The sequence below is a fragment of the Cardiocondyla obscurior genome, linkage group LG01 (genome assembly GCF_019399895.1).
Source record: "Cardiocondyla obscurior isolate alpha-2009 linkage group LG01, Cobs3.1, whole genome shotgun sequence".
NCBI lineage: Eukaryota > Metazoa > Arthropoda > Insecta > Hymenoptera > Formicidae > Cardiocondyla > Cardiocondyla obscurior.
In genome coordinates, this window is record NC_091864.1 from 10,040,001 (window position 1) to 10,066,811 (window position 26,811).

The 26,811-nt window shown below is 39.9% G+C and overlaps 1 long non-coding RNA gene across 1 annotated transcript in view; it reads right to left on the reverse strand.

The window, feature by feature from the left end:
• The window catches only part of LOC139105662 (uncharacterized), an 87,133-nt gene extending 61,051 nt beyond the window's left edge, over positions 1–26,082 (reverse strand). The window contains exons 1-4 of the long non-coding RNA XR_011546222.1: positions 24,562–26,082; positions 24,358–24,396; positions 7,399–7,710; positions 7,110–7,157 (exon numbers count right to left, since the gene is read on the reverse strand). This is a non-coding gene — a long non-coding RNA (uncharacterized lncRNA). The remainder of the gene's footprint in view (positions 1–7,109; positions 7,158–7,398; positions 7,711–24,357; positions 24,397–24,561) is intronic.
• Between the last annotated feature and the right edge of the window lie 729 nt (positions 26,083–26,811).

The following is a 26,811-nucleotide window of genomic DNA, read 5'->3' on the forward strand; positions in this document are numbered from 1 at the left end:
AGATAATTTAATCAAAAACAAGAGGCAACGGTTCGACTTTAAATTGACTGCCATCCGCGGCTGCCGTAATTTTGTTCCGCGTACTGATTTGCTGATGATCCCGAAAGAAAGGCTTGAATTAAATTTATGCGTAACCAGCAATACGCTCGCGTATGCATACGTTTAAACCTAATTTGCGCTAGGCTCGACATTAACTTTCATCATTTATTTGCCCGCGGCAAACTTGACGATAAATTTACCATAGACAAGTTTACATATTTAGAACCGATGTTACAATATTCATATCACAAATACGCGCATATTTCCAAAAATAACAAATATTATATATTTATGCATATTATATGATAGCATCTTAAAATATTACATTTTATCTACTTTAGAATTTAATTAAAAAAAAAATTTTAATTATCAAAAATTATTTTTTAATTTATTTCTTACCGACGTACCCCGAAAATTCTAATAAACCAAATATACTTCTAATATTTCTTATAACGATCAACCGTTTGATGACGCAGTGATACGGAGCAATGTACGCGTAGTTGTACTCTCGTAAATATCCTCAAGAAAACGTCGTACCCAATTTTCCGAAAAATCTGATGTGGACGCGTATAATTCCGACGAAGGGAGACGAGATCTTCACATGCGCGGTCTTTTGTGGTCTCCATGAGATACTGGGCGATAAAAGGGTAATTTCGTCCTAATCATATTCCGTCCTCCCCGTCGATCGCCTTCTTAAGGCATTTGAATGTATATTCCCTCCCAAGACAATCGTTCTATTAAGCGAATGCCGAACTATCTAGTCTAAAAACGTAGCAGAAACATATCCGACGAATTCGTCGCATTTGTCCGTTTTTCTGATACAAAAAAAGAATGTAATAAGATTCGCCGAGAACGACGACGATGCGAATATACTCCGATATTCTTGTAGCTCGAGAGAACCGCGCTAACGTGCCCGAAAACACGTACGGTAGTCACCCGATTATCAAACGATGACACGAATGCAGCCTAGCTATTCTTGATATGCCGCTTTTCCGCGGCACGCCGGCGTTCTCGCATATCACTCGGCGATGGCGGAAGGAAAAGCGCATCAACGGGATACGCGAGAATCGTAAATATCCCGATGTTAATTTGCGTCAAGGAAGCCACGTTAAAGAGACGATTTATTTTTATTATCTACTGCGAAATAAAAAAGCACTCGGGGTATTTTCGTTCGAATACTCTAGGAAGTAATTGTAAAGATTTCCAATATTCTAAAAGATATTTATAAAACGGGAATTAAGCGATGCACGATTTTTCGTCTCCCCGTGCTCTTTACCGCGCGTAGTTCTCTTATCGTGTGCTTGAATTCTTCATTTGCGATAAAATTAGGCAATACTGAAATAGGATATCGAAATACGTGGATCGAATAATTCCGTGATATTTCAATAGTGAACATTCGGGTCAAAAGACACACAATATTTGCGATTATATCGCAAAGTTCAGTTGTACGTCATCCGCCTCACGTACAGATATTCTACGGGCGAGTGGAGTGGATTTACAAAATTGAATATGCATTTGGCATATCGTCAGCGCGTGGAATGAGTTTGAGAACGGAGGTGGGAACAAACCTCCGTTTGTGACGAGCGGAAAACTGTCTTGGAACGAATCACGGAGCGTCTCCTTGGAGAAAAATCTCAAGTGCGAAGGAAAGGGGAGCACCTCGTGCTGCCGCAAGTAGTCAGGAAAGAATATAAATTTTCATTAATGCAAAGCGAAGAAAACGCGCAGCTTAAAAAAGAAAATGGTTTGTCTATTGCTTATGGCAAATTCGCTTGATTTTGCGTGGAAAGTTTGAAATGCCAATATTTGTTTAAATGTCGGTGATTTGTTTAATTTAAAAAACGGTACTTTATACGATAATATTTCTTTTAATTATATGTGGCATAATTAAATTAAACTAAATGTTCTGAAAATGGTATACCATTAAAAGTAAAATTACGTTGAATTATATAGGTACTATTAATTAATTTTAAAATATTATTTTAATTACGTTAACAAAGATTAAAATATTTATTTAAAATTTTTATTAAATTATTCCTGCTAAGCAGTTATTAAAAATTGCGCTACTGTTATTTACGCCATCGCGATCAACGAGCATAAAGAAGCGATAAATTAAATCATTTCGCATGTAGAAATTACAAAGATTTGATTTTGCAGCCGTTTTTGTATTTACATATAACGGTGAAAACGAAAAACGTAGCTGCATTTAACTACAATATAATTAATCTGCAATTAAAAATATTATAAATTAAACGTGCGCACATATAGAATATGTTACGCTCAAAATTCTATTCATTATTGGGACATAACAGAATATTCAACGTCCTAATTCGATAACTGTCTAGACTACGGTTGAACTTCTAACGATATAAAGCGTGTAAAATTTTTACAAGCATACCAATTACATTTATTTAATGCTTGATTGCTCACGTACGTTTATCGCGACGATATATTTGTCTTTTCTATTATCATTATGAAAATATGCGTTGCACGTCGTCAATCTTAGATACCGTCTCGTCCGCTCGACAACTAGGTAATAAATTATTCACCACCCCGACCTACAAGGTGCGCGATCATTATCTAGTACTCTCTTTCTCTCTCTATCTTTTTCCTTTCTCATTCTTTAGACTGTCATTTGTATCTCGCACAAAATGCCTCCCTTGTTGATTTCGGCCTTCATCGAGTAAGTGCCCGCAGCCGGCGCGTAGGTCCCGGCAACTACGACGATATATCAAATTTCTTTCTAATAACGGCACGGTAGCCCGCGCTCCACACCGGGCGCCTCGAAAGTATCCAATATGGTGACACCCCGAGAACGACACCTGAGAAACGAGGGGCGTCGCTAAGTTAAAGCGACTGGTAATCCGTGGGTTTACTGGAAGAAAACTCAGATTCAAGTTATCCCCCTTTCTTTTCCTCGTCTACCGCAAGCCCGAAGTAGTGGTACCGTCGGCGTCTCCGCCGCCCGCCCTTCGCGCCCCGTTGCCGCCCGCTATCGCTACTACCACCAACAGCCTCGGCATCAGCACCAGGATCGCCTTCAGTCACCGTCAGCGAGCCTCGTTCTACTCTCCATCCTCTCCGACACCCTTTCAACTATATTCTCGGCTCGCCGAGGTCAGCTTATGAGAAATCCCTCCTGCCGCGTGCTAACATTACGGTTCAGTTCTCGCTCGCCCGAGCAACTCCCTAGAGCTGTCTATTAAATACCTAATATCAACTCATGCTCGCCTCTCTCATCTTCCATCATTCTTGCCGTATATCCATCTTTCTCGGTCCTCCTCCCCGACCCCTCGCGCTCTCTTTCTCCTTTCTATCTGCTTCGCACACGCACTTGGCGCCTCCTCGCCGTTCCTTCGCCCTCTCGTTTTCGCACGCGGTGGAACATTTCGCACCTATACAGCGTCAAAACGTTAGTCTCCCTGCTCGCCTCTACTTGATCGCGTGGAATCCATCTTTCTCTCTTTCTCTCTCTTTAACGCGGCGAATATTCTCACTCGCTTTCTCGAGCCCTCCCAGACCTGTACTCAAAACCTAATCCAAAACGTGCCGAACGCTATCCACATTATCATTCTTGCAGCAGACAACGGAAAGTTTGTTTAGACCCGGCGTTCATCCCCCTACCACCCTTTAGCTGCTTTCTCACTTGAGTACGCATGCCGGCAGCTCGCGGCGAAGCGGGAAAATCGAGGCGCGTCTCCTACCAGTCATGTTGTACGAGTTTCGAGCACTTTACACGTTAATCTCTGGCATAGGGGTTGTTTGCCGCGTATGCGGGACAGACTCGCGCGTTTTGCGCGCGATCCTGAAACATCGCGAATCAATCTCGCGTCCGCGAGCCACTGGAAAGTCGTTGTCATTAAGACGTCATCCATCGTGATAAGTTGTCGTGCCGCGTGGTAATAAATTGCCGCGACCATCTAGCGGAACGTTTTTGCGGCCCTACAGATTATGCCTGAATTAAGCTACTACCGTCGGAAGGCTGAATCCGATTAACTTGTTTTATAAAATCGCTTGAGCGATGTATCGATAAGGTAAGATTTATGTTAACGGGAGGGATATAATAACGGCCGACGGAGGATACTGCACGGAAGAAATTGACTCGTACTACTTGCTCTTTACGTGCCTGGCTAATTGCAAATTTACCTCAGCTATGTTTGTTCATAAATTACCGTGGATAACTTAAATTCCAGGTTACAAGATTCACTTTCCAATTTCGCTCATCCCGCGGTACACATTATAACGTTATCACCGTGCTTACGTGCCGCACGCCGCAACTTCTTAATCCACCATCTTTTCCGTATACCTATCCATCATTCTATTCGGGCACGCTAATTCCCACGGGCGCGTACACCGCAGGTATTAAATGAGAGAGAATAATAATTCCTAATTCTCTACCACCATACGGAAGCAAGCCTAGTCATCAATGCTCGACTGGGGATTTGTGGATGGAGATTGGCAAACGTATTACGTACCGGCTGCGCGTGTAATAGTCCAGGATTATGGACATTGGAATAAGGAATTGGGAATCAATATTGCGGGTATTTACGGAAGGACTCACCCCGAACATTGCTATCTCACCTCTTCTACTGCCCCTGGCATTAATTGCGCATTTCTCTCTTTGTCCCACCCGTACCTCGTTGCTAGTTCTCGCGCTCCCGCGATACGCTGCTCCTTTAATTAAATCGGTTTATTAAGCCTTCGAGTGGATGCGCCGCATCGTGAGTCCTTCGTTTTTCTCCCCTTTCCATCCCTCCCCCTCCGCCCCGCGATCGTTCTCCTTTTGTTTCCCGCGGCCGTTTCTTTTCTCCTCCCTTCTTCCCCTACGCTCGTTTCTGCAGAAAACGTATCGTGGTTATATCGCCGACGGGCACGTTCGGCTTTACGATCCGTGTTAATACCTCGTGGATAACCGCGTCAGGAAAAAGGCGATTCAACTTTGCTGAAAGTTTTTTCGGGGATTCACGCGGAGGCGAGGTTAAGCCGGGCTCGCTCTCATAAAGTAAAGACTGGCGTTTGAATTAAACATTAGTCTATAGATAGTATATCGGCGAATATACCGCGCGCGCATCAAACTGTAACAATCACTTCATACGGTGATTAAGCGATGCGGCCGCCTCTATTGATGACCGGTGTTTTAAATTGTGGCTAAAAAGCCAAAAAAGTTGATTTATTACTTTTTAAATAATTCCTTATCTACGGTAAAGAGGAAGGAAAAAATAAGAACTGTATTTGATGCATCGACTCCGATCGCGAAGCAGTCGATAAAATTATTCCAAGTTGAGCGTCGATGAATAGCGTGCGTTTAAAAATTGTTGAATATATTTATATACCCCGTTTAGATTTCAATTTAATAAAAAAAATTTTATTCTGACCTAAGATGTCGCATTCATACAACAAAACGCGTTTAAATCATCTGCAACATTGTTTTGAACATCTGTATCTAATGCGGCATTAAATACCTTTATTTAACAAGTTACACGAATCTGCTCACGGACACAACTGCACGGGCTTAATCCGAAGCTTAACTAAACTCCTGCTCGCAGGCACACTCGCTACTGTTCAATCGTCAATTACCACGTTTCAAGAAACGCAGTTCCAATATCGAAAGTAAAATTATCGCTAGGGTGATTTTAAAGCAGTATAAACGCGCGGCGCTTTAAAAAATATCTTAATATAAAGTAGAAGTTTAATTTTGAGCATCTGAAGCGTAAAAATACAATTGCGGAATTTTTTATCAATATTGAGTGCTTTTCTCAGACATTTGGTAAATAATGCAGTTTTGCACAGCCAAATATATCGTAAGTCGCGTCTGGTTCGAACATGAGATTTGGTGCTCTAAATTAATCAAGCTAGACACGGATCTAACAAACCGCGATCTATAATTCATGTATCTTTCCAATTTCATCGAGTCTCATCTACGGCGCGACGTCGCGAACAATCGATATACATATTCTACATACGTACTTAAAAAATTTTCGCGTTTGAACGTTACCGTACGATTTCTTTCATTTTTTTTTTTTTTTTTACATACAGTCGATTGTTTAGCCTCGGTCGACAAATGCCTCCACGGCGATATCATAAACAGCAGCGTCACTCCTTTTAAAACGAGCCGGAGAAATGAGAAAAGCTTCCACCCTCCCGTGCCTTATATTGCATTACGGCTATACATATTTATTCCGCGTACACAGACTTTCCATCGTAAAACGGCACGGCTGTCGACGTATCTTCGTATCCGACGTGATACCTAGGACGTTTACAAAATCCGGAACGGCATGCCCAAACGTTCCGCATATTTGGCGCGCGAGCGACCGTCGTTTCCATCGTAGAATACGCGAAAACGCTCCGGAATTGATTTATCGCAAATTTATGCTCATAAATTCATACGTAATACATTATTCGACATATCCACGCGTGCGTGTGTGTTCGCGCGTTACGAGATTGACATCTCCCACGGACGATCGTGACGAAAGAAATGCTTTTCAATTTTTTAAATCAATTCCCGTCAATCACAATCAATCCTTATAATGTTGCCAGACGTGTGCACTTCGAGCGTTTCGTGTCACAAAAAATTTTGCCAATTCGCACAATTGTTTAATATATTATCAATTTCAATCAGTCCCACCCGTTTAATTCTATCGCGATGTCGTTTCTATATTCGCGAGAAATTAGCTTACAAATATCGTGACACGATCTTGGTTATATAGATATATTAACTTTATTAATATTAAGATACTTCGTGAAATGTCCAGCTAATTGCGGGTAAAAACTTTTTTTTTCTCTATTTCCAATAAAGCTCAGAGTCCTCGCGCAAATGCGTCGCTTAATTTATAAATATTTATCATGTTGCAACGTTTTTAGCCCGCAAGGTAAATACCGTGCACGCGAGAGCGGATGCTTATCATCCGTACCGCAAAAAAAAAAAAAAAAAAAAAAAAAGACGATCCAACAACAAGTATAGGGCACATATTAAGTAAGGTGCGTTTGAAAATTAACGAATTTGGCGCAATATAAAATATTTCTACGTCTGCTATCAAAAAATTATAGTATAAAAAATGTTATTAACTCACCGATTTGATGCGCAGCAGTGGAGTTTCAGCTAGGCAGCTGTGAAGATACTGTAACACACAAAAATAAAATATTATTGTAAAAAGGTGTACAATAATCGCCATTATTTAAAAAAATTAAATTATTTCTTGTCTAAATAAAATCTGTAATAAATTAAACTTTAATAAAATATTAAATTTATTTCTTCATTAATTATTTAAATTTTTATTTTAATTTTTACTAAAACGACAAAGCTATCCACAAAAATTTCAAAACATTGTTATTTAAAAACAATAAAAAAATGATTCTCACCGAAACGTTGCTCCACCGAAGCATGATGCCTATCCAAGGCTTTTTCCTCCTCTCAGATTGGGATGCCTTCTTTCCGCGACAAGACACTCGCGAAAACCATGAACGTGAATTTAAGATCGCGAGAGCTAATTAAAAAAAATATTACTTAAAATCTTTCGCACGACACTATTGAACGGCACTCGCGTTCCTATATTTCGCAAAGCAAAGCGCCCGACTTCTTTAACGGTACTCGCGAAAACACGATCGACAAACCTGGCTGCGGTTCGTTTTTGCACTTGCATCGGTGATGAGAAAACGCAAAAAAGTTCCTTCCTGAAACATACAAATAAAAAAAATTAAATTATAGAGATGTTTAAATTAATATGTACTAATAAAAAAAATATAACAAATGAGATTAATTTTATACATGTGAAAACAAAAAGAAGTAACTATCCGCTTGTTTCGTATTTCTTACGTAGTGTAAATTAATTAAGGTTTGAGCAATACAGATTAATTATGATTTTCCTCTGAGTAAAATGCTGAAGAAAAACAGTGGAAAAAAAAAATGAAAGACGGAAGTAAAATTTAGGAGAATCGACTGCGTAATGGTTGCACGCGGTTCAGCGGATGCGATACGAATTTCCGCGTGCCCGCGAGTTTACGTCGCTCCGACGACACCGGCGACGACTATTTATTTGCCGGGGCGCCAAACGCGGATGACTCGTTCGTCAAAGCGTGCGGCATCGCGACACAAAGGATAGCGACATTGCCTGCGATAAGAAGGAGAAGACGGTGAGCGCGTTGGCTCGTGGAAACGGTGGAAGCCGTGGGAAGAAAGAAAAAAAGGAGGAAGGAGCGAAAACTGCGAGAAAAAGACGAAGCGGAAGATGCCGGCAGAACGACGGCGATAGCACGAGAACGCACGAGCGAAAGGCTACGAGATGAAATTCTCAAGTCATCCATTCTGCGTGTCAGAGGGGATTCCCGTGCGGCAAGAGGTACCGTCGCGGAACCAAAGAAAAAGAAAAAAAAAACCTCCCGGCTGGAGGAAGAGAAAGAAGAGGACGAAAGAACGAGATCGGCGAAGAAGGAAGAGGAACTGCGAGTGGGTGGAGGAATAGCGGTGGAGCGAGGTCGTACGAGGTTGCGGGATATCGGACGCGGGGTGGTTTTCACGGCGGGGAGGCTGGTAGCAAGGGAAACTGTCAGCAGAGCTCAGATTGTATCGTCGTTCCCAAAGGGAAGGTACACCGTCCACTCGAAAATCTCTTGACATATGGTAACCGCACACATTTGCCGTTCACGCTTCTGTTTGCCGCGCAATGAAGCGTTTCTGCTGCGGCAAAACAAAGAGCATATCTTTCCGGTAGCACAGAAAATTAAAGTAAAAAAGAAATTTTCTTTTCCTTTCTTTTCGATAATCAAATTCAAAATACAAGTCAATCTATTAAAATGTTAGTTTTATATTTGTTTCTGTTCAAATTATACGTAGGATATGATTACTTTGTTGAAAAATCTAACATTCTACATAAATATTCAATGATCTAATTGAGGTAAGTGCATCTTGAAAGAACAAAATGTATGTAGCAGACTGTTGAAAAAAAAACTACACAAAAATAGTACTTCTAAATATGTAACTAAAAAATGTTTAAGAATAACATCGTGTTTACAAAAATTTTTATTTATTATAAAATTACGTTAGACTTATTCTGATTGTTTTAAGGTTACATTTTTTTTAGTAAAATTATATAATATAATATAATAAAAGATAAAATAAAGATTAAAAATATTATGTGTAATGTATATAAAAATTAATGTGTGAAAGCTAACTACTAACTCAATTAAGAAAATTAAGTTGAGGGGAGATGCGCTTCTAGATTAGTCGGGGCTTTTTTTTTTTTTTTAAGAAGAGAAAAGACGTTGAACAAAATCTGCAAGTCGTTTCGAGGGTGAGTTAAAAACATTTGAGGGAAAAGAATCTGTCCCCTCGCAAAATGTGATAAATGTGTTGTGAAGCGAAGAAGAGAGTAATTAATTTACCTTGAGATCCGCGGTTCGACGCGGTTCAAGAATTTCAGATAAGGGTTTTCATTTAACGATAATGTTAATAAGAATCATAGGCTTCTCTTATGCATAATGCAGTATTAAACATTTACATCTAACGTAAGTAAAGAGCAATGTTTCCAAATAAAATTTGAGCAAAAACTCTATTCCACGATAAATTCAGAATTTTTTTCTTTCATACATTTTATTCTCTCTATTGTTTCAAAATTAATTCAGGTTACATAAAATAACGAAAAAGCAGCAAACCAAGTCAGCAAATGTAATCAAATTTTTTTCTATGCAACACATAGTCTGATGAAAATACAACGTTTGAAAATTAATCGAACTAACACTGCAGTTTTTATACGCGGATAAAAAAATCATGCGGCCTTCATTCCTATCTTCGCCGCATAAGAATTGCTTATGAATTTATTATGGCAATTCGCAGCGAAAAGCACAGAGTGTTGAGCCGAGACTTCTGCGAATGTCTGGATCCACGATGCGGAATCCTACAAGTTGCCCGACATCCCGGCACTCCTGAGAATTGCGACGGAATCTACCATGGTCACCACGAAAGTTCGGTGTAAGTGACATTTTGTTGCCAGCTTTCGCTTGTATCAACGGTTACGCAGGCTAACTGTGATCCCAAATGCACGGCTGACAGCAAACTGGCAGCATTCGTTTCAAGCGTGTGGTGTCAATAATAAATAACCCGGTTGAACTTTCGTTAATAATTAACGCGAGCGTTACATTATTGCGGCATTGAGAGTTTACATTAGTTCTAGTACTATCAAGTTGTGTCACACGTGCAATGAAGATATATAATAGATACCCAAATGCTTTGTAGCGTGAAACTTTTGTTGCCCGCTCGTTTCGTCATATTCGCAGGAAGGATTTCCTGTACTTCAGACGTCGCAAAATTATCAGATATTAATAGACCGCGCGTCCAGGCTAAATTTCCTTTGCAATAGTCATAAATTACGTATCGAGCGTGCAGTAGCAAATTATTGTGTGATTTCTGTCGTTATCAAAATTACATATATCACCCGGATACGTGTCATAATGATTTATAACGTTGATTTCATATTTTGCACAATTAGACAGATTGGTCACGTTCCGGGCGGCTTGCAGAATGTGCATTCGTGTCCAATATTAATGTATTATTCGGCTTTATCAGTAACACGTGTATATTTCCGTGTACTTTATATTTCATCGTATATTTCGCTGGTACGCGCTATGAACCTACAACAACGGCTGCCTATCTAGCTTTACGTTTTAGCTCCTGTATTATTTATAATAATTTCGGATAAACTGAAATAAAGACTTATATATTTATAATAATTTCCCTCCCCTCTTTTTTTTTTTTTAAACTTGACATTACGGAGAAAATCGCACAAGAGTACATTATGTACGATGCAGAAATTTGTATAAATGTGTGATATAAATTTACGTTGGAAATATTACAGCAGTATTCGCTCGAGATACGTTGCATCGTTATATCGCAGTATGATTATTAGTCTCATTGGAACAATCGCAAATATGGTGTGCACTGTAAACAAAGGTCAGAATCAAATATTCTCGCTGTTAATTAAACGAGGAAACTGCGCATAGACCGGGTTGTTTGCCAATATGGTGTTTACCGGAGATTCGTGTGATTTGCACACATACTTTCTGAGATTAACTGCCGACGACTTCGTTTTCCTCCGCCAAGTTTAATTCAGCGCTTTCTGTATCGCGATATTATTATATCTGTCACTGGCAACGCGAAACGCTAATAATGGTGATTGCACGTTTTGGGGAAATGTTTATTACGTACCAAAAACTAATAATACCTAAAATTATAAAACGATAAAAATTATCAATACGGAAAAGCGACGATTTCTTTTTCAACATAATTTATATTAAACAGAAAAATTCTTGCAATTTTCATTTATCAGACAATCGATTTCATACATGTAGAAAGCGCTATTACGTAATAACGACAGGATTGAATAATTTTAATTAAGACTTTCGCTCGAAGCGATCTATTTCCTACTAGAAAAAGAACAGGGAAAAAGAGATGGGACGGCGATAGCGGAAAATTGATATGCCTTGTTTTTCTCAGACGTGTAAAAAGAAAAATAAACTCTCGAAACGGTCTCGTATTTCGTTGGAGAACTATGTCTTCGTTTTGGGCAGCTTTTCACAACAGCTGTTGCCAGCTGTCGAAGGACGTGAAAAAAGGTGTCGGAAGCACCGGTGTAAACGTGAACAGAATTTCATATCGGAAGAATCTCCGCACGTTGGATGTGTGATTTCTTCACAATAAAATTAAAAAATTACGAGCGGTAACCGCGTTTACCGAGCAACAGGCTATTTAAATGGTTCCAAATCGGAGGGAACCATTTTAAGAAACTTAGTAACCGTAAGAATATAAGATTACACTACGAATTGGCTAACTGTATTTTTTTTTTTTTGCTGCAAATATATTATAATATATTTGTAACTGCGTTATTTGTTTACATTCTAACTTGAAAACTTTTAAAAATAACTCGTACGTGATTATATGTAATTAACGAACGTATTACGACGTCTACAATTTTATAAAGTTTAAAAATAAATTTCTAATACAAAAATTTAAATAATAAAAAATAACAATTTACTTTACAATAATTTGTTTGTTAAACTTGATATTGAAGAGGAAATTACGTATCGTTGGTTTAACACGGTAAAGATAGAATCTTTATCATTGAGGAATCAATTAATTGGGTTATTCGAGATGAGGATAAAGGCATTCCCGATAGGAAACCCCGTATAACTGTTACGTCATAATGCTGATGAGCTCACGTGCGAGCCTTAAAGCAACAGGCGTTTTAACTGCCTATCAAGCGAGTGGATTCATTTACGAGTCGACAGAGGTGAATCAAGAGTGCTCAAGCTGCGGCTACAGACTAGCTTTTCATATGCCTCCATCGTAAATGGCCGTGGTACCTCATCGCGTTAAACTAGGTTTGCATCCGCCAATCCCTTGCAATACGTTCTATGATTTTGCATACGGTTCGATCCGTTCGTTGATTTTACATGATTGAGCGTGCCGAAGCACCATCGTTAATGGATGTACATTTTACACTTTCATTTGCATTAATTATTGAAGTTTCAATTATTTTAAAGCACGCGCGATTGCACGTAACTGTATTGCGTTAAGCTTTTCATTCGGCGGCTGCATGTTTTAGCATAAACATTTTACGTGAACGTTTCGTTTCAACAGCTCGCACTATTCAAAGTTGCTTCGCGATTGTATTTCACATTATTTTAGTTAACAACGCTGGCGTCATACAATTCGTGGATGTCATACGTTAGTTAAATGGTAATAGATTGTTAATCGCGTTATGAAAGAATTGCGAGTAATGAAAGAGTTATTATTAATTTATTTAATTCATACACATAAAGATCTGTTTATGTGCATATTAGCTAGTTTTACAGTAAAGTATCGCCGATCACTTTTTGATATTAACTGTATGTATGACTGAAAGCTAATATCTCGGATTGTAAAATTGTAAAATTTAAATATTTTAAATAATCGTCATTCGTATTAAATACAAAAAAAGCTTTTTTTTTTTTCTTTTGCTCTCTCTCAATAAAACAAAATATTTTCTTAATTATCTTAAGCATTTATACAAACTCTGACCGTTGTTGAATCGATTTTAGATTGTTTGAATTTTTGAAAGGTTGACACGATTCCAATTTGAAAACGGAAATGATAACCATCTCCAATTGTTGGCAGCGCAATTCGATCTGATACCAGATGCTTTAACGTAGAGATTGTTTTGACCGATTGACTGTTAGATAGATACCGAGGACAAATATACTCGCACACAGATATAAACTTTCCGATTTTTGCACGAGACATAAAAATAGAGATGTGGAGAATTTTTTTTTTTTTTAATCCAAATTGGTTTGTAGGATTTCCTTTGTTTCGTTCTAAATATTAGTAAAAGCATTTCAATTGTTTTATTATTAAAATTTCCATTATTTTCTCGCTCGCGAGTGAAAACGTGTATAATAATACTTCCAATAGTTTCGTCATTACGTTACAGCGCACATACGTTTCGAGATAGGGAGCAGAGCACTCTAATCGCAACCCTTATTATTTTAGAAAGATTTCGTCATAAAAACAATAATATTTTCACACATAATACGAGCTCGTGGGCTCATACGTGGCGGTTCGCTTAATAGGAAAGTAGCGTGAAAGCAGACCGAATTATTACGACGCGGCACGTTTTCCGCAATAGCCTCGGGCGATTTGCGGCAGCTTCCTCGCTCGCGCCTGGCCACCGTCCGATCCCTCGGCAGAACTTTCAGAAACATTTCAGAATGACTCGGCGTAATCGCCGGGAGAAGCAATACGACACAAGGCGTGGCGCAGTTGTAGAAAGTTTTAACGCGCTCGGCGTGATCTTGCAAATAGCCGTCGTAAATCAATAGCAAAGGACGTCTGGCGTTCGGTGGAGGGGACGTAAGCCGAAGAAGGGAGCACGACTCTGGCACGACGGGGGTGTAGGGCGCACGGGTGGGTCCGCGGGTTGGGGTAACGAGAAATTGAAGGAGCCCGTCGTAAATGGATGTTCGCGATTACGAGAAAAATCGTATATAAATGGCATGGTATGGGTGACGGTGTGAGAAACGGAGCGGAGGATGAAGTTTTATCTGTCGGGCGGCTGGGACGCTCGCGGAAGAGAGCAAGGGATGGCGGGGGTGGGCGCGAGGGAGCGAGACGGGCGGCGAAGAAACGAGCGCAGAGGGAGCCGAGCGGGGGATGAAGAACGGAAGAATTTGTCCGTATGACGGTGCACGTTTTGCAGCGAGGAAAGATTTTGAATCAAAGATCGATTACGACGAAGTTATGTGATTGAGGGAGCACCGACGTCGTGAATTTTTAACCTGACGCAATACGTACCCGGGATCATGAATACGTTAACTAGGAGGCTGTGGGATTTGTGAACGTGTTTAACGTGCATGAATACTCAAACATTATAATTGATTATTCGAAAGAACAGGAACCTGACGAATCCGATGGCTTTAAAAATTCGGCAGTTTGACATTTAATGTACAAGTATTTAATTTAGAGAAGGAGAAATATAAAATTATTCGAGATACATAAATTTTAATACTTCCTTTATTAAAATTTATACGAAAATCGTAAAATATAATATCCCTGTGTGGATATACTTATCTGTGTTTGACGGAATATATCAATTAATTAATGATTTCTATTTTAATACAATTAACTCCAAATTAAATTAGATTTAAATTAAATTTACATTTAAGATTACTATTTATTAACTGCTAATCTAATAGTCATTTTTTTTAACTCTGTCGGTATATATATTAAACGTGAAACTGTCAATGTGACAAATTAGGTAATTCGTATTATTTCACAGAAATGTCAATACTAAATGCTTTTTCATTTAGTATCCTACATTTTCTTTTGCGATGGCATAATATCGTTTCGCTCAGTTTCTCTATTTCTCCTTCTCTTACTTTCAATTATCATATGATCTAATGCGACGTTCATACGCAAGTTCGTCATCTATCGAATAGTAACTTTATCGCATATTTGAATTTGCCGAATTGAATTATATTTAGATTACAGTATGGTGAAGAATATCGATAGCGAAAGATCGATGAAAACTGATAAGCCACACTTTTATGCACGTAATAATTACACACACGTACTTGTGTTATATTTCCGGCATTGTCTAGTGTTACTATATAATCGTATTACGTACGTAACATTTCCTGCAACATCTGCAACCATGGCTTACCTGATCTCATCGAATGACGCTATTCAAGCGGGATACACGTCGGTAATCGCTGCGTGCGAGGCAACACGGCACACGCTTGTTTGACAGGATCAGAGTCAATTAGGTTTCGGCGTACATAACGATTCATTGAATTGAACTTGTTAGCCTGTGCAGCGCGCGAAATAGCACAGGTGTGTGACTTTGTTCCACATCACACGCTTTTTATATTTTTGATTCATTATTTGGGCTCTATATTTAATATTTTTGCATTTTGTAAAGTAGTTAAAAAAACTAACGTATTTTCTTTTTCACAACAATTATATATAAAAAAAATTGACTAATAATTACGTGTAGTATTATAAAATATATTACGTAATGCATAATATAATTAAAATATATTGGAAATAAATATATTGGATTATACACAATATTGGGAATCTCGCTTTAATCCTCGGATAGTGCATATATGAAAGGACAGCTTTTTAGGCTTCCGTACTATTCTCTTTTATACTTTGAGAAATTATTTTAACATAATAGAACTCATTTTATCAAGTACCCACCTTAATTATTCTGCGCAATATTAAAATTGTACGCTAATAAAAGTTCTAATGTAAAAAAAAAAATTATATTTTTACATTCGCATTAACAAAATTAATACGTATGCAAAATTAAGAATGCTCGCGTTGCTTTTCAATGGTTAGCATAAGATTTAAAATGTATTTTAAAGAGATAATCAGCGGTAGTCATAAATAATCCAAGAACTCCCAATAGATTTCGCTGATTTCCTTCCGTTCCTTTAGTAATTTAAAGGAATATTATAAAAAAAAGGAAACGCGAGTGTGTTTGCCGGTTTCAAAGAGATGAGTTTATTAGCTGTACACTCGGCTGTACATATACAGATCGCGTATTTTTATCAGTGCGGCAATTCGATCACGATAATCAGAGATCACCTCGCGAGCGGTGGCGCGAAGCAGAACGGTTGAGCATATCTTCGTACCATAGACACGGAAACGTAAAAACACCCGTCACCCGTCCGGCCTCATGACGGATCAAACCGGCAAATAACCTTTTTGCGATCCCCTTTGGTGGCCAAGCTTGCTTGTCTCGGTCGCCGATCGTGGTGAGAAGAGAAAGAGAATGATGCAACCGTTATGGCATCGGTATAAAAAGCAGTATACCGCCGACGCGGTTCGCGAATGTAAGGATTCCGTGGTAAGCCGAGCAAAGGGTGGAAAAAGCGATTTCAAGATCTGTCCGGAAAAAGCGTCTTACCGTGGCGAAATTAGTAGCTTCGCCGATTAAATCAATTCTATAAAAGGAAACTAGTTCGAATTGCTTTTTTTCTTGCCCGATGAAACTCAATCTCGATTAAAAATATAATATATACGTTTCATATACGTTTGTTAATAAATATAACCGAGCTGAGCCGTAAAATAACTAAATTAACTCAGTGCTGTGTTTACGAAACGATAAATTATACTTCGCGATAGTCCTCGTGTTGCGTGAGAAGCATATTGCAAAATTTTTGATATATATAATCTTATTCTAGCTACCGTATGTACATAACTTATCCGTATTTCTTACTATCATCCATATTCTGGAAAAACTGGCACCATATGGTGTCATTCATAAAAAGCGATATAGCCATGCCACCGACACGAAGATGAGTGTCCAAAGTAAGCTCTGTCCAAAAAAAGACTATTTCGTAGCACGACGAAGGAAAAGATTTCAGATTCTCGGTCTCTAATATCCAGATAATAAAATCAGCTTTTATTAAGTAAAGCAGTTCTCTAACGAGTAAAATACTCTTCTAGATATCGACTTGTCATATTACTTTTGTTCTACTTTGTCTTTTTGCTAAAGAATTTTTGATAAAAGTCACGATTTAGCGTAATTAAATTTTTGAATACTGCTTCGTATTTTTTTTTTTTTTTTTAATGTTACAAATAAAATATCATAAGTACATGTTTAAGATTACTCGATTAATTAATTTATAACTCGACGCCTTTAATTTTATTCGCGTTTTGAATTGACAATTTATCGTAACTGCTCATTAGCCGTAGTCGTATCCGTTCTGCAGCTCATTTGTTCGGTGGAACCGTACAGGAGCAGATTGGTTGGGCGCGCGATGGACGGCGGCAAGGGGTGGAAATTTTTGGAAAATTGAAATATTTCACGTACAGCGAGTCCGTCGACAGCTCAAACCGGCGGCGAACGGGGCCGAGATATTTGGCACGCGTATATGCACTCCGTCCTCGGCGACACAATAGATTTACGTATTCGGGTAAAAGAGGTGGAACAGTGGTACTACGATAGCCGCGGGGAATCAGCAATCCTGGCAGCGTCCCAACTGTCGCAAATAGGTATGCTGTGCTAACAGTAGGAAAAGGGCGTATGATTCTTCTTCTACCGTCTCCCTTTTTTCTGCGATTCACTACTTTCAACTGTACAGACGTACGCGCACGAACGAGCGGGTGTATGTAACGTATCTATATTTTAATGAACATTCTCTTTCTGAGACATATAGATGCACGCGGGCCGTACAATTCGTCACGTTCAGACCGGGCCATTTACGAGTGTATCCCGTCTGGCATCGATCCCGCCTGAAATTCGTTGCGGGAATGAAATAAATCGATCCGAACTGCAACGGAACATATATCGCGGGCTTATGTGCGATAAGTTATATAGCAAGGCGATATTTTGTACTCCCGATAATTTCACAGTTTTTAGTCGCGTTTAGTTTATGGACCTGAACTCTTGCGTTCTTAATACCACTGCAATCTTTATTGAACATTAACTTCGCGGCTTCTAGATATAAATAAAAAGATAATTCTCAAATGCTACAAGTAAATAATTTACAAGGGAAATTGTTTGATACGTTTAAGTTTCTAGAGTTTCTAAAACGTATAAAAAATATTTTTGAAGAATCTGCTATTTTCATTAATTTAGATTGCAATGGCGCGATCGGTTGTCGGCTATTGGCGTGCATCGAGCGCGAGATTTTTGGTTCTTGCGCGTTTCGGAAAGGTGTAAATTCCCATTGGCAAGAAGTTTACACGCCGCGCTTTCCGGCAAGTGGATACACGGAAACCCTCTTACATGCCGACCTGGTCCGACTTATGTACATCACGCCTATGCCCGGGCACGAGAGTACATACACGACTGCTGCACAAAGGAAACGATGACGTGTGCCGCGAGTGTATTATTAACTTCGAAACCGGTAGACGTAATATTTCGCCCATTACACGCTGCAAAGAGATCGCGGGAACATAAAGCTTATCGCGCACTACAAAGCACGCTACCTCTCATGCGCCAGGGTCCCTTACAACTTGACTCTCTCGGGCGTACAAAAGATTCCGAAAGAAACTTTCAAAACATTTATTACACCGGGCTCTCCTCCCGCGAATTCGATTCGGCTCTCCCTGTTTCATAAGACGAGGGATCCGCCCGCGTCTTCGTATTAAAGATCGCGAACGGTAACACGTCCGTGTAGCGAAATATGCGCGTGTGTTTACGCTAAACTATAACTCGCTCGGTCTGCCAGATGCCGGATAATAAATCTGTCGACACGCAAACTCATTTAGGGATGACAAAACTTAATGCCGCACTGCGGAATAATAAACACGTGAGAGTTAATCGATTTTGAGAACGCTGATTACTGTCAGAAAGTTCACGTGTCCGTCCGGCCAATTTCGCCGTGTCACTGTCGCGCAAACTACTAGATTATTCCGCAAATCCGCGCGACTTTATACGTAACATCCTCCGGACGTTTACTTCTCGTTAGATGGGAATCGACGCATCGATCGGTGAATCGGCGCTGCACACGGTAAACCGAAGTGATCACTGTAAAATGATCCACGCCGCTGATCCCCGAGTAATATATCGAATATCGAAGGAATACAGGACGCAGATTGCCGGTTAATCGAGCCGGTCCCCCAAATGATTTATTAGTGGATAAAATCGCCGTTACTGTGAGCGAGTATACGTATACGGGCATCGCACGTGGCGTCACGCAGATGTGGGCGACACATTTCAGTTTGATGAAACCTAATTGCTGCCTGTACGAAACGAGTCCGGCCATTCCGCGTCCAGAATCCTCCAACTTCCGACTGCTCCGCGAACGTGATACTTTTTACGCCACGTTAAACGACTATTCATCGATCGACTTTAAATCTTTGGGGAGACACGGGGGGGACAACACCCCGCGAAACGCATCGGCCAGGTGCAAAAGTCGGTGGCACGTGACTCCACGACTCATTCGCATGAAATCTGATTTAACGAAACATTTATCACGAATCCGCGGCTCTTTTCCGCAGATATTTCAAAATGCTATGGGTACGGGAAACGCAATGTAAATATAACAAAGGTACACGTATAAAACAAAAGTAACAACAGCAAAAAACAAAGCCGTTAATTGTAATTATTTCGTTTATAACATCAAAAAGATTCTACAGGGATAATTAAGAGATTATTATAAAAATCTGTAGAGAAACGTGTTTGCTTTAAACGATCAGAGCGATTTAACGAATATCGAGAAATAAAACGAGGGTGTAAATCGGTCGGTAAACGTTTCAATGTTAAATAGTTGCTCTCCGGTAACCTCGCAGTGCACCGCATTAAATCGCAATGAACGACACAATATCTGCGGCGTTATAATCATCGACCGCGCCTTTACAACTGCTCGCAGGCGCTCTTAACAACACGTGCAAACCGCTGCAACCAGTTTCCATTCGAGCGTGGAAACTCCGTAGAGAGATGCTGCACCTGCGATTAACCCAACCCACCCCCGACGTTACTTCCCCTATACTTGCCGTAGGGGAATAACTGTGGCCCTACATGAGGACGGTGTACGGCGCGCGTGTTGCGCACGTTGCGGCGATTTTCCGTACGCGAAACGGCGACGGGGAGGATCTGAAAATTCCACACTCGAAATCCGTCGTACATACGTAGCACGTAACGCTTCGCGGGAAAGTTACACGAAAGCGAGACGCGTCCTCGTTCATCCACCACTCCCCATTTTCCGCCCTTACTATGCCGGTCCACCTAGCCGAGCGGAATTGCCAAGGAGTTCGCGGCAGTCCTGGATGCATCCAAGAGTCGCGATTGCGAAACGAGGGGAAAAAAAAATTAAAAAAAAAAATTGGAGAGTAGGAAAGGTAAAAAAGAGACCTGCGAGGCAAGGAAAAATTCGAGGGGAATGATATCCCACGATATTCGAAAGACCGACGGTTAGCGATGCGTTTCCCTATTGAGAGAGCTGCGCGCTCGTCCGTATTCGAATGCGGTCGACGATCTTCCACATGATGGACGGTGGCTCGATGAAAAGGAAATAACGCGGGAACGCGTGGCAGGGAGATAATAATTTCGACGCGATTCCGCTGCGACAAACGCATTATTATATCCAATAGACTGACTGCTGTTGCAGCGTTGTAGCGTTATCGCGCCGCGATAACGTAATACAAAGCGTTTTACTGAATCAAAGTAACAATTGCAATTATATGTAAAAAAAAAAGTCGAATCGCATGAATTAATTTAAATCGCCAACGACGCGTGATCTACGGGCGAGGAAATCTCTACGTTTGATTACGTTGAGCTGATGCTGCGGCGCGAGCCTGCCGGCGCAGAACGTGGCACATAAGACGTAGGTGTACGATATAGTATATATATATGCGTGGCGCGAAATAGCAGCGAACTATTGTGTGCCAGTTTATGCGCGTTCGGACACTCTAAAGGGCCAGGCTACCGACTAGGACTATCCGGCGCTAGCAGTTCTCTCTACGGTCGCACAACTCCGCGCCGACAATTTACCGCGACGTCGCGCACGACAAATTAATTCCCGCGATGCTAACCACCTAACACCTTGTAAACTTCGGAATGATTAACTACCTTAACTACGCGCACAATAGGTAAGGTAGATAAGGCCGATCCGTGACCCCTTTCCCGAAAACCTCTATCCTCCAGCCAGGGCCTCGTTACGATATACGTGTTCCGCGAATGTACCAAAAACCCACGATGAGATTATGGACGGCTAAATAAGTTTCTTGCAGTCGACTGATCGTACGAGATAAAGCGCGAAAGGCGTGAATTTCTAGACCTTTATCCCGTACAGTTAATATTTGTTCGAAAGAAATTTTCGAGTTAGAAATACGTTACGTAATTATCCTCGCGTTAATATTAAAGTTAATAGCTGTGATAATTCCGTTAATTATATCTCAATAAGTTTTACATATTCACTTAAATATTAATTAAATTATTCAGGTGTATTATAATAAATGAAACACCGTTGTGTGCGTGTTTCATTATTATTACTCCTTTCTATTCAAGTATATAGTTACGAAGCTATGATATTGTTTCGGAAAATTGCGCTGAGAAATGAAGTAGTTGAACGTCGCAATTGTTATGTACTTGAAAACATTTCCTTCCAAGTACATCTTAGAGACTATAATCTTGAAGCTTTTACGCGATATTAATTTGCAAGCTCAAGTGCGCCGTCATAAATTTGGATGTAATATTGATCTTTCCATAGAACTTAAAGACGGTTCAATAAATCACGCCGTTGCTCTGAAATTATATTCCTATAAAATTTTTTAATTAACAAACGTCTTTCTTTCAATTTTGCTGAATATGCGATTATATCGCAGCCGTTCGTGCTCGAAGGATATAAGATAAGTCTAAAATTCACGCTGCTTTATTTAATATTGCAAGAAATGTGAATTCACCGATCGTCACGGTATTAAATAATATATCTTGTTAAATGATCTTATTGAATCGTACCAAAGCATAAGAGCTTTCGAGGACTTCAGAGTCTCCGACGCGAATAATCAATTCGAGATATAAAATCGCAGATATCGCTACATCGAAGCGCAAGTTTGCACGCACCGCGTAAGAGGGGATTTATTTTTGGCCGTTGTGCAACAAACATTTCATCGGAGTAGTGACAAGGACTGAAGTTATCGATCCGTAATAAATCTCTCCGTTATACCGGCACAGCCGAAGCTTTTATCCGTATAATGCCATACAATGGCCGACCGAACCAACCGGTTACAAAATAATACGACTCTCTGCAGATTTCCTGGAAAATGCGCGCTTTCCTCGTCATAGAACCAGTTTGTTCTCATTCAACAAATCGCTTTAATCTCAAATCGCACGAATTCGGTCGAAAGCTTTCACAGACGACGATCCGAGTGAAACGCACGCGAGACTTCCGCATAATACGCAACAGATACGAAATGGCTATGCTATCACTTGAATGCTCGCGTAAAAGTAATTATTAAAATGAATAGTTTTGCGTATGTGTTTTACGCCCACACGTGCGCGAAGTATAGGATTTATCAGAAACAGAATTTTTAATAATCGGTAGATTTAAGAATCACAAAATACGTTAATATAATTAATGTTTCTCTAGATTAGAATGTAATTACTGCAGTTAAAATAATCATAAAAGCGCAAAATTTATAACAATGCGGTATAAAATATTCCATTTTTGTTTAAGTTAATATCTTAATTTTTAAAGGAAATATAATTTTCCTCCGTACTATTTATATAACTACTTACGATATTACTAATAAAAATATCTGCCGTAATTCTTTTATTAATACAAGTTTTCTAATAAAATTTAATCCGTATCTTAAAATAAAATCGGTAAAATTAAAAAAAGAAAAAAAAAAGAGTAATGAAGACGTGTATACAAAGCTTGAAAACAAGAAAGGGGAAGAAAGATAGAAGGTCAGAGGAAGATAAACGATAAAGAGAGCCCAAGATCACCGTAAAACAAGAACTGACATTATGAGGACTCTCAGGTCTTCCTAACCTTTGGAGAACTTGATAAAGTGTACGCATCCAACGATCACACAGATTTTACGGCGATTGCCCGCTATAACAAAGTTCCACGGCGACGCGTGTTAGAGAGAATGTCAAGCCATCTCGAGGTCTGGAACGCGATCATAAAAACCTGAATGAAAATCCATTACTTCGACATTCCTCTTCGATATCCGTGATATTCGAAGGATTAATCGGACCGTTTCATTATTTCTACCGATAATAACGGCGCTCTCATCAGATTTCCTTTTTCTTCCTTCGAATGCAATCAAACCGTCTCGGCCAAATCATTACACAATCAAACCGTCTTACTTGCTGACTGCTCGCAATCGTGTTTCAAATTACCTCATGCATAAAATTTATTCCGCAATATGTATGGCGAGACGTTAAAATGTTACACCGATGGAATTTGCAGTACAGTAAAGAAAGTTTTCGAGCCATCCATTAATTAGGAAAGTAATCAACGCGTAACGCTAAGCCATGCTAATTAAATTTTTTCGCACTAAAATTCGTCTTCGCCTCAAAATTAATTTGTTTATTTAGTATAATATCAAATCCCGGTGATGTTACAGTATCTTGTTCAATAAGTATATACTTTAAAAATCCCCGTCTGTAAATAACGGAAAGTACTCGAGGTTCAAAAGATGACCATTCTGAATTTTTGAGTGCGCCGCTTCTTGACAAAACTCTCCGAGATATTTCTCGATCGGCAGATCGAAAGACATATTCAGCAGACGCGGAATACATTGCCGGAATATAACGCGAATATCGATACCGAATGCGTTTTATGTTCTCAGAGAGATCGAGCGAGGCAACGAAATCACGTTCTGTCGTGTACATAAATAACCCTACGTGCACATTATTTCGTACCAGTTGCGCAATGCAGCTGAACTTACGGTCGTGAATTACAGAATATCTAACAGTTAAAATGGGCAGTGAGACTAACTGAATTATCAAGAGGATATTCAATAAGAAGTCTACTTCTCATATCAGATACATCTTACATAGTTCGTCATGTCATGAAAAATTTGTGTATTTTTTAACAAAGTCAATCTTTTCTTAAACTTCAGATTTATTCTAAAACCCTAATAGTAAACATTTACTTCTTCGAGTATCTCTACAGCTACTTCCTTTTTAAGATGCTATAAGCTTAGCACTGACGTTAATGTTCCCTGTTTAACGTTTCCCATTACAGTCTTAATGAATACTCGCTCCTAACTGACTCTTTCTCTCACTCTGTTATCTCCTCTATTTTCTCTTGCTTAATCCATTTCATTATTTTTATTTTAAACTTTACTTTATACTTATAAGTGAACAAAAAAAACGTTTGACTTACCAATCGATGTGCAGCAGCGGAGATACGAATACGCCAATCCTAACAAACAAATAAAAAATTAAATTATAAAAATGTTTGAATTGATGTTTACTGTTAAAAAAAATTAGACGTTTCTAAATATTTTCACAATTAAATATTTTTAAAAATTTATCTATAATTGAATTGACAAAACTGAATTATATGTAAGAACAAAATAATCCTTACTTTAAAGTTGCTCCGCTGACGCAAGACGTCTTTCCGAGACCTCGTCCTCCTCTCAGATGTTGGCCGAGATCCTTTTTCAGTGTACGAGACACTCGCGACACACCCGAAAAAATTACAATCGCGTGACAACTATGCGGCACTCCCGAAAAAAAGCCGACGAACCGGCTGCGGTTCGTTTACTAATTAACGGCGACGAAAAACACTCCACTTCCATGGATCTCTTCCTGAAACAAAAAAAGTTTTGCTTGGTTTAATTCATTATAAGCTAGATTATAAACATGATAGTATATTATAAAAATGCATACGTATATTCTTTTCGCGTGAAAAACATTCGGCGCGTACTGAGACTGTGTTGTTGGCTATCTTACGCGAGACGATGATCTTGCAAAGCATGCGAGTTCCATACGCCGCCGAGATTGCTGTGCAGTTATCGTAGAGCATGTACGGCGCCAACTACGTGGTCAATTCTCTTTTATTGTTAGCAAATAAGTCCTCTCCGCGTGCGAAGCATTCGTCGGAAAAATCAAAACACGCCGGGATACGTCTCCGTACGATCAAACGCGCGTATTATTGTCGATTACAAACAGTCCGTCTCGACCTTGTGTTGTGTGCGCTCGCTCGCTCGCCGGAAGAGGCATGAGAAAGATAGAGAAAACGTCGAAAGTAGGTCACCACTGCGTCACGAAACGCACTTCTCCGATCCCAACAGCTGTCTAGTCGACCATCTTCGGCTTCGGCTTCGGCTTCGGCTCCGACTCCGACTGGCCTTGGCTTCATGTACGTAGTGCACGACGACGCCACACCGCGCGCGCGCGTTTCTCCTTGTCCCGTCGCCATCATGCGACACTTGCCGGCTACGCAAGAGTAACACGTTATATTCCGCAGTCGACACAAACGTTATCGGGAGTACTCAAGTTAATTATCGATTACCTTGCTTGATCGACGTAAATCTAATTCGATCACTCCGCGGTTACACGAACGTCACGGAAAAGTACAGATAATTTACGTATATATGAAGACATAACTTACATTAGGGAGGAAAAAGTAGATCCCAGGTGCTCTCCGTAAATAGAATGAAGCCTCCAGATTGTAATTTAAGCCGGGGATGCGTCGTCGTTCGTCAGATTTCATTAACACTACCGACACGACACGATACGTCTTACTCCATGTTACTCGGTCACTGGTCAGTGGGGGACTGAAATGGAGATGGATGTGCGGCCTGTTCACGACGGACCGCGGCACATGCGCTGTTCGTGCTGCGGCGCTCCCACTGTGCATACGCTGCGCCGCTTAAGCTGCCAGCCGCTACGCGACACTTGCCCGGTATGCAGCAGTAATTCGTTATTCAAAAGATATCTGCGATCGACACAAACGTTGCCCGGAATATTTGAGTTAATTGTCAATTAGCTTGCTTGAAGCTTGATCACCATAGATCTGATTCGGTCACTTCGCGGTTACGCGAACGGCACGGAATATAGATAATTCTAATTCTACCGACACAAACACGATACGTCTTACTCCAATGTTACTCGGTCACTGGTCAGTGGGGGACTGAAACGGAGATGGATATGCGGCCTGTTCACGACGGGCCGTCACGCATGCGCTATTTGCAATGCGCCGCTGGATGGCAGGAGTTGCCAGCACTAAGAATTGTCAGCGAAATTGTTCGTTTCATTTGTACAGTCAACATGTCTCACTGCGACACCGATTCTTTCAAGGTTAGTTTGAATTTGCATAAGAGAAGGAGCGTCTCGCGGTTCGTATTATTTCATTATAATAGAAGTTAAATGCCGAATGTTATATCAAATACATCAGATGTTAAGTCTCATGTATCGCGAGTCTAACTGTTAAATACGTCGCGATATTTCATTTGTAGTTTTTTAATTATTTGAAGGAAATGATTATTGTTACGCTCGCTCTTGCGTGCCTTCTCAGGCGAACGTACTCGCGCTTTCTGTATAATATACGTAAATGTAATAAAGTTCAGAATCTCAAGCAATACCTTATTTTAAGATTAATCTTTTATTTAATATTATTAAAAATCCGAGAATATTTTAGACGTTTGCTCAACGTTGAATATCTCTTATATTAAATTATATTAAAGATAATTAAGTAGAGACCGCAAGGTGTTAAAGACGAAGTGAAACGGTAATGTGCGACATGCGTCGTCATGCGGCCCGACATATCCCGGCGTGCTTTTGCGCTCTCTTGCTGCGCTCGAAAATATACCGGCTCATAAACTGAAACACT